At 43.6% G+C, this 9,537-nt stretch overlaps 1 long non-coding RNA gene across 1 annotated transcript; it reads left to right on the top strand.

Moving 5' to 3' along the window:
- Positions 1–3,652: 3,652 nt before the first annotated feature.
- Positions 3,653–8,991, top strand: LOC144899588 (uncharacterized). Its single transcript, XR_013627879.1, has 3 exons — positions 3,653–3,723; positions 4,682–4,783; positions 8,923–8,991. It is a non-coding gene; the product is annotated as an uncharacterized LOC144899588 (long non-coding RNA).
- Positions 8,992–9,537: the final 546 nt, after the last annotated feature.

Below are 9,537 nucleotides of genomic sequence, written 5' to 3'. Positions count from 1 at the left end.
CGAAACTACCAAATTATATTTTTTTGTATTATAATTTAAAAATATGAGGCTACTAAATGTACCTTAAATGTAGCTATTCAATTATTATTATCATTTTATTATCAATTTAGCCATTAAATTAATATTTGTTTTTATCATAATTTAGGAATTTTAAGACAATAACTTGTTTTAATTTTGTATTATAATTTAGAAATAGGCGACTCCTAAATTATTATTATTTAAAATATTTTATTTAATTTTTTTTCTATTATAATTATGAGACTATTAAATTATTTTAATTTTGTATTATAATTTTGATATGCGACTATATTGAATTATTCATTTTTGTGTGTTATAATGTATATATGAGGCCACTATATTATTTATTATTTTATTATTAGAATATTATTATTATTTAAAAATTTACTTATTCAATTATTATTATTTTGTAATTTAGCTATTAAATTAATATTAGTTTTCATTATAATTGAGAAACATGAGACCATTAATCAGATGGAAGCATGGATAGATTTTATTGTAGCAAAGACAGCTGAGGATCATCACAGTGATGATGATGATGATGAGGAGGAGGAGGAGGATGAGGACGCCGTGGAAACAGGAAGTGGGCAGGGTGGGTATGTCGGGGGGGATGGGGGTGAGAATGTTCTTGTTAGTTCTTCTCGGTTCTCACATAAGAACCCAAAAGCTTTACATTTTTTAATCTCTCACTGTTTGTATTGATTGTACAAAATGTCCCTTTCCCTCTTATTTATTTATTGATTTATTTATGATCTATGGATATATCCAATTTTATTGAAGTGATTTCCAGGCCTGGCGCCGACGCCTCCTTGCGTCCCGTTCCAGCCTTCAGTGGGAAGTGGTACCAAAAACAAATCCATTTTTCTACTTATTGTCATTTTTTTGTACAAAACTCAACAAAAAAGCGGCGAGGGCGTGACGCGGCAGCCATCTTTGATGGACTTTTCAGCCGCCGGTTTTGTTTACTTGAGAGTCGAGTAGGAAACGTGGTGGCGGACTGGGACGACTCTTACCTCTTAGTTTCTCTCGTGAAAACCAAATAAACATTTCAGCTTTAGGACGGGCGCGCGTACTCAGGAGTCAAGTGGTTTTTTTCCACCTCCGCGAGCAGCAGAGGTCGCGGGGGGCTGAGCTTGGCACGGAACGCACTCCCGCTTTGTGGCATCCTTAACCAAAGTTAGACGTGAGAAACATTCAGGATGCGCTGGCAAGCAACATTTTCTTCTCGTCCAAAGACGTTTTCCGCCAACTTCGCTTGCCCCTCCCCCTTTTTTTTGTTACTTTGTTTGTTTTGCGTTTTTTTTTCTACCATGCAGCTTAAATCCAAAGTTTGATGAGAGGACAGCAAAGTTTTACCTGCTAAACTAGGGGTGCACGACAATTAGAGCAGGGAATTATGACATCATATCCATAACATTGAAGACCGTGGGTGAGACTTCTTTCTTTCTTTGTGCTAAAGATAGAAAAACGGCTACCAAGAGGCGGCTAATTCATACACGTAACAGGACGCCGATGACCTAAGGATAAGGATTGTGGATGATGGGAAAAAATTTCCCCCCCAAAATGCAACATTTTTGCTTAAAAATAACTCCAATAAGCAACAATTCCAAAAGGCCAGATTACCCAAACTACTTCTTGAAGGACTTCCTCTGAGCTCACCAATGTTCACTTTCGCATGCTAATTGTACCAAAAAACATCGAGCACACAAAAAACCTTACCAGACACCTGAAAGCCAGCACTGCGGGGTTTGAAAAGTGCAAAAAACTTTTGCCACAGACCTCTGTGGCGTCACTTGGTTACTTGGGGCATGCGTCGGAATACAGCACACCTCGCTGGGCCTCCACTCTGCTGTAGCAATGATAAGTAGCGATGTGGTAGTAGTCATTCATTATTTCATTCATTCATTTTCTACTGCTTATCCTAACCAGGGTCGCGGGCGGTGCTGGAGCCTATCCCAGCTGTCTTCGGGCGAGAGGCGGGGTACACCCTGGACTGGTGGCCAGCCAATCACAGGGCACATATAGACAAACAACCATTCACACTCACATTCATACCTATGGACAATTTGGAGTGGCCAATTAACCTAGCATGTTTTTGGAATGTGGGAGGAAACCGGAGTACCCGGACAAAACCCACGCATGCACGGGTAGAACATGCAAACTCCACACAGAGATGGCCGAGGGTGGAATTGAACCCTGGTCCTCTTAGCTGTGAGGTCTCCGCACTAACCGCCGTGCTGCCCCTTTTTCATAACATTCATTCATTTATTCATTTTCTACCGCTTTTCCTCACGAGGGTCGCGGGGGTGCTGGAGCCTATCCCAGCTGTCTTCGGGCGAGAGGCGGGGTACACCCTGGACTGGTGTCCAGCCAATCACAGGGCACATATAGACAAACAACCATTCACACTCACATTCATACCTATGGACAATTTGCATGTTTTTGGAATGTGGGAGGAAACCCATACATGCACAAGGAGAACATGAGATGGCCGAGGGTGGGATTGAACTCTTAGCTGTGAGGCCTGCGCGCTAACCACTCGACCGCCATGCATCCCGTGGTAGTAGTCATGATATTAGATTAGGACCTATGAACAGGTACACTTGGTCAAATCCTAATTTCTTCCAGCCCTCCTGACCTAAACGCAGATATAAAAAGTTCTATCGGTCATCGGTGTGAAGAAGAAGTGGTATCGATATCGTGCATCTCTAGTTAAAAAAAAAAAAAAAAAACCTCAATAGTGAAAACCAAAGAGCTCCAGTGGATCTTTTATTTTCTTTGTGGTGTAGAATGCTGCGTTTCCATGGTGACTGATGATGATGATGATGATGTAAGAAAAGTCACTCTGTAAGCTTCTTGACCTTTTTTGGTTTGTTTTTTTCCTTGTTGTTGCCTCCACGATGTTTTGAGTTTGTGCCGTGTCCCTGAACGCTTCGGCAGGCGTGTGCCTGCCGTGTTGTTTGTGGGCGGGGTCTGGGGGTGGGGTGGGGTGGGGTTGGGTCTTTGGGGGCAAACTTGTAAGTGTTAGGAATAAAGTGCGACATTTAGACCAACCACGTGATGAGTTTTTGTGTCAGTCACACACAAGGCCATGCTAAGCTATGCTAAGCTAAACTAAGCTAAGTTAAGCGGTCATCATCGTTTTGACAGTGGTTCCTCCACCCTGCCGCCGGCCACACCAAGATGGCGTCAGATGTTGGACTTGTCTAACTGTCTTGTCCACAGCCCAAGTCCTCCAGGATGCCCCAAGCGGGATGGATCTTTCCTGTGTGGATGGAGTCTCCATCATCCATCCTTCATCCATCCATCATCCATCCGCCCGGCAACATCAGGACCCCAAGGCTGCTCCTGCTTTTCATGACTTGTGCCTCAAGCCCACACATGAAACCAGGACCCTGGTCCACTAACACTTCACCTCAGTGCTCTTTGTGTGCTTTGGACCACTCCCGTCCAATAACGCCGCCAGTCTCAGGGTGGTCCTGGTGTCTGTGTGTGTCTGTATGTGTGCATGTGTTTGCATGTCCACGTGCTTCCAGGCAGCCGTGCTGCTGGGAACCAGCGACTCGGAAACCACAGACCCGAGCGGGACGCCCCAGAAGCGGGCCCAAGCTCGCTCAGCGTCCACCAGCTTGTGAATGGACCTCTCAGTCCGAAGTGGGCCACACGGGACCACCGGGCCAAGCAGAACCAAACACCTGGTGTCAGGTAGGGGTCAATACTTCACTCTTTCACTCTACAATCTACAATTTTTTACATTGAAATAAATAGGGATGATAACAACATAAAGGATATAAGAAATAAATACGAATAATACGATAAATAATCTTTATTTAATTAGTGTAACGAATATGCTAATAAATATGCCAACATCATCAAGATGCTAATTGCTTAATTGCAAGATGCTTATTTTTTAATTGCAATAAATAGTGAATATTAGTTGAAAATATATTATTAAATATTTCATTTTCCCTAAAGTACATTTTTTTAAAAACATTTTTTTGCATTTATTTTCAATTACTTTTTTAATAATGACTAATTTTGTATTTTCTAATAACGTTTCTTTGTATAATGTGTGCACAGTATTGTATATGATATGTATATTATATCTGCACTCTAACTTTAGTCATTCAAATTTGGGGATCATAATTCTACATATTTAAAAATAATAATAATATATAATAATATAATAATCATATCTAAAGAGAAAGAGGAAATATCTATTTCTATATAATATTTTCTTAATATTGTTTTATGTTGCACTTGAATTGACTTGTTATAATAAATCCAATAATCGTTTAGTGAGGCCATGAGTTACACGGATTGTCCACTAGGGGGTGCTCCTGCGCCACAAAGGCCAAGATCATGCTTTCACAGTGAATGTAAATGAGTGTTTGTGTAGTGTGCAGCTCCCTCATACTGCAGCTGGGTGTTGTGTTGTGTTTGTGGTGTCATTTCATATGTAAATGCTCTCCCGACAGTTACACTTACACTGGTGTGTGTGTGTGTGGGGTGACACAAGCAAAAAAAAATGGCAGCCGGCCTTTTTGCAACCGCTGTACTGACACGTATATCCTGTCCGTGCCCAGCCTGGAAGGTGTATGGCCACTTTTAGTCGGGATGAAAGAAAACAGTTGGGATTTCAACTTTTCTTCTCCTCACTCAGGACCCCTAAAATATGTGCGCCTCCAGACGTCCCGGGGTAACCACTGTGATGCGGGCCACCCCCTCCACACCCCCCGTTGTCGCTATGGAAACTGACTGAGTGGTAGGTGATCTTCTTCTTCTTGTGGCGGGACGTCTGCCGGGTTGGCGAGCACACTGACCACCACAGGCCTCGCTGTGATGTCTGTGGCCATGGCAGCCAAACACACACACGCACACACACGCACACACACAGCCAAACCTACACAAACACACCACAGGCCAAGCCATAGACACATCCAAGCCCACCCTGCTCCACCCTACATTTGATATTTTAGCCCCCGTTCGCCTCCGCATCAACACACACACACGCTGTCATCGTGGCCCCCGTGGGCAGATCCGACGTCTTGTAAGCTAAAGGTCACAAGGTTGATAGCATCCGCAGCACATTTGTGTAGCAAAACAAACCTTCCAGTGTTCAAACTCAAAAACCAAGACTTCTTTATGAAACTTTGCAGCGGGACATCTTTCAGGAATTAGCCCCATCCGGCTGGGATTGTCTTCCTCTTTCTGTCTCTCTCTCTCTCTCACACACACACACACACACACACACACATGTGCAGACGAGTGCTGACACACACCAGCAGCAGCACAGTAGACTATACATGTCATAGGTAATGTACACACACACACACACACGGAAGAAGCAAAGTGTCCTCCAGGACTTCTTGTGATTTATTAAGAAAATAATATTCCAATCAGAACATAAAGTATGTGTCACTTCTACTATGGTTTCAAGGCTTTAGCGGGCCACGGAAAATGATGCGGTGGTGGTAGGAGGCGGCGTTGGAGGGGGAGGAGTGAGGCCAGGCGTAGGAACTCGTGGTGGATGCCTGCCATTGGCTGCTCAGGTGTCACTTCACTCACTTCAACATTTTCTCGAAATATATTATCGGGGTTTTACTGCCTTGCTCAAGTGCACCCCCGAACTGACAAGGAGTTCCTAAAGACTCCGAGCTGTAGAAAACACCACTGTCTATGCCATGTGTAGAAATACAGCACATAGAAATAGCCATGGTCCGGCTCAAGTGGGGGGGGGTCATGTGACCGGCTCGCCATCATGGCTGCTCAAAGAGAAAATAAACAAGCCTTTTGATCACAAAGGGCCCATTCACTCCCCCCACCCCGCAGCACCTCCCCTCCCCCACTCCACTTGGCCTTCTCCTCCGCTCGCCTCCTCTAACCTTCTTCAACCAACCAGCCCCCCCTCCCCACCCCGCTCCCCGACGTGCAAGCGACAGATCACCAGGTCATGTGACCTGACAAGACGACACAAGGAGCTCCTTCTTCTTCCAAACACGCCATCATGGCACAGTCCATAGTGGTGGTGGGGGTGGGCAGTGGGCGGTGGACGGGGGCATGATGGTCCCGATGTGAAACACAAAACACGAAGAGGAAACTTTCCCCCTGCGGCACACTTGTTCTGTCACGAGTGTGTGATTTAGTCAAGTGTGAAAAAGAAAGACCCTCCAACTACTACTCTCTTTTTTGGGGGGGTGGGGAAGGTCGCCATTTACAAACTGTTCCCTGTCATCGGACACAGACATTTTATTTACTGTTTGCCAGTCAGTGTCCTTTGTAAATAAAGTTATGTACGCTCCATGAACAAATATATTATTCTATTTACGTCTTAACTTCTTTTTAAACTCCAATCAAAAGTCTTTTACCGTGGCCGCAGTTTGACCCCGGAACAGATGATTTCTATTTCCATCACAAATCCAATGTCTGACCACAAAGTGTTAGGAAAAATACGCCTCAAAAGTCGCAGGAAGTAGGAAATGCATACTCAAAGCAGTGACACTCACCGGTTAGCAAAGTTAGCATTGACTCTTAGCGACACTCTTTCACTTCTTTTTACACTTTATGATAGTTTACAACGTTCAAAAGTGGCTTAAACCATCTCGTGTACACTTACTAAAGGTGGCACGATGGCCCCAGTTTGGGCGTGTTGTGTAACCATGATGATGTCATCATCGTGTCTGCTGCTATTTCTTCTGATGAGGCTCATTAGCACGTCAGTAATGACGCGCGCTGATCTATTGGTCCCAATGGCGGCGCCAATTCACACGTACGCGGCCCTCGGTGGCCCCACTGAGCTTTTGTGGGCCGGCCTTTCACATGCAGATGTGTGCCGCGTCCACGCCGCAGACCCCTGCCTTCACCCTTCCCTCCCCAGCCCTGGATGCCGGGATGTCGTTCGGGCAGACGAGGCAAATCATTTTGGGATTTGCATGATGTTATTCAGTTAGAAAGCTCTGCGTCAGGGCTCCTGTCAATCACTTTGACCACAAAGATGGCCGTTTCACGTCTGGCTTTGCCCTTTATGATTCTGGTGATATATAGCCATATGATGATGATCCATCATGCTGTATACATCCATAATGATACTAAATGATGATGATGTATTTCCATATGATGATGGCATCCATGATAATGATATCCATATGAGGATGATATCCATATGATGATGATATCCATGATGATCCATGATGCTGTCTACATCCATAATGATATCTAAATGATGATATATATCCATATGATGATGATACCCATGATAATCCATGATGCAATGCTGTATACATCCATATTGATATCCATATGATGATGTATATCCATATGATGATGATATCATGATGATCCATGATGCTGGATACATCCATAATGATATCTAAATGATGATGATACTGGTGATGTATATCCATATGATGATGGTATCCATGATAATGATATCCATATGAGGATTATATCCATATGAGGATGATATCCATATGATGATATCCATGATGATCCATGATGATCCATGATGCTGTATACATCCATAATGATATCTAAATGATGATGATACTGGTGATGTATATCCATATGATGATGTTATCCATGATAATGATATCCATATGAGGATGATATCCATATGATGATGATATCCATGATGATCCATGATGCTGTCTACATCCACAATGATATCTAAATGATGACATATATCCATATGATGATATCCATGATGATCCATGATGCGATGCTGTATACATCCATATTGATATCCATATGATGATGTATATCCATATGATGATGGTATCCATATGATGATGATATCCATGATGCGATGCTGCATACATCTATATTGATATCCACATGATGATGATATCCATATGATGATGATATCCATGATGCTGTACACGTCAATAATGAGTGATCCAAATGATGATGATGCTTGTCATGTATATCCATATGATGATGATATCCAAATGATGATGATATCCATGATGATGATATCCATAATGATCCATACGTGCGTTTCTGACTTTTGTGGGACTTTGGAGGCGTATTTTTGTTGGGTTTTGGCTAAATAGTAAATGGAAATCATCTGTCCGAGTGTTTTACAGTAAGAGTTGGGCGTTTCCTCCCATAGCGGTATTGTTTTTGCTCCGTTTGGTATGATGTCATGTGGGCATGGCGGCTGGTACGCTCTTTTATTAGACAAACAGCAAATAACTGATGACACAAAGCTAGCAGGTACGTTTTACGTTAGCAGGGCTAACGTAAAACTCACCGTGGGAGGTGGAAACAGGAAGGAAGTAGAATGTATGGGGTGGGGGCGCCCCCAGGACGGACTATAGACACAAGTGGGACCTCTTTGGTTCCCTCGGTGCTTCTGAGGACGTTTGTCCTGACATGTCCTCAACACAAAAGAACTTGTTGAGGCCAAACAATCAGGCACATGACATGAACGGTCAAAGCATAACAGCTAACAGTGTTTGTCACGCTTGACTTGGTCATGTGACCCTTTCAGAAGCTTCTGGAGGCTGTGATCTTCAAAGGACGACAACAACAACATTGAAACGTCCGTGGCGGTTAGGCATCACGCTTTCTCTACTTGCAGGACAGGCTGGATCGTGACAGAGCGCGTTGGAGGGTGAAGGAGGGAGAGAGGAAGGGAAGGAAGGGTGGGAGGGAGGGAGAGAGGAGGGACGTTGGCGAGCATGCCAGCGAGGAGCAAAGCGGGAGGGAGGAGGAAGACGAGGAGTCAGAGGAGGAGGAAGGAGGCGGTGGTGTAACAGGTGACGAGGGTGATGTCGTGCCGTCGTCTGACTCCCACTTCATGCATCACTCTCGGATGGGATCTATGCTAGATAGTCACATAGAAGCATACATCACAGATGAGCCGTGTGACAGTTCATCTTTTCATTGTCCCTTCCTTCCCAGCATCCTCACCTGGCGTCACGCGGGCCTCTGGCCGGTCTCCATGGCGACATTGGAGCAACAAACCCATCGGTCATCGCTGGCCTTTTTCTGCCTGGTTTGTGTCAGTAAAGGCAACATCATCTCCAATGGCGTTCATATACAATAAACATTAAAAACAACTCTGTGTTGCTTTAAATGTGTTCTAGTTGCAGTGGAGCTGAGTGTGAGGGCAGACAGGAAGTGACGTTGACAGTTCAAAGTTGAGTTTTAGCTTGGTTTGTTTTTATTTTGAATTCTTATTCAGGATTATTCAAAGTGGCAATAAAACCCTGTTGTTTATTTTTACTTCATTTAGCCATTTTTATGCTTGAAAACATCACATTGAAGCAAAAAATACATTCCTTAAGAAAATATGTTGTTGTATTTAGTAGTATTTGCCCAAACAAAATGTTTATTATATTGTTGAATTTATACAGTAACCTATCTTGTTATTCTAAAATGGCTGTGCAGTGTTTTAGCTTGATTGTAATCAAGTATTGCTAATACTTTCACTGTATTTACTTGGTATTTACTTCACTCGGTATCAGATCGATACCAACATTTGCAGTATCTTCCACCCTGACAGTACAGACGCGC

This window comes from Doryrhamphus excisus, linkage group LG7 (genome assembly GCF_037039965.1).
Source record: "Doryrhamphus excisus strain RoL-2023G ecotype Guam linkage group LG7, RoL_Dexc_Guam_v1.1, whole genome shotgun sequence".
NCBI classification, from domain to species: Eukaryota; Metazoa; Chordata; class Actinopteri; order Syngnathiformes; family Syngnathidae; genus Doryrhamphus; species Doryrhamphus excisus.
The sequence above is the reverse complement of the archived record's forward strand: the minus strand, read 5'-3'. Positions and strand labels throughout refer to the sequence as shown.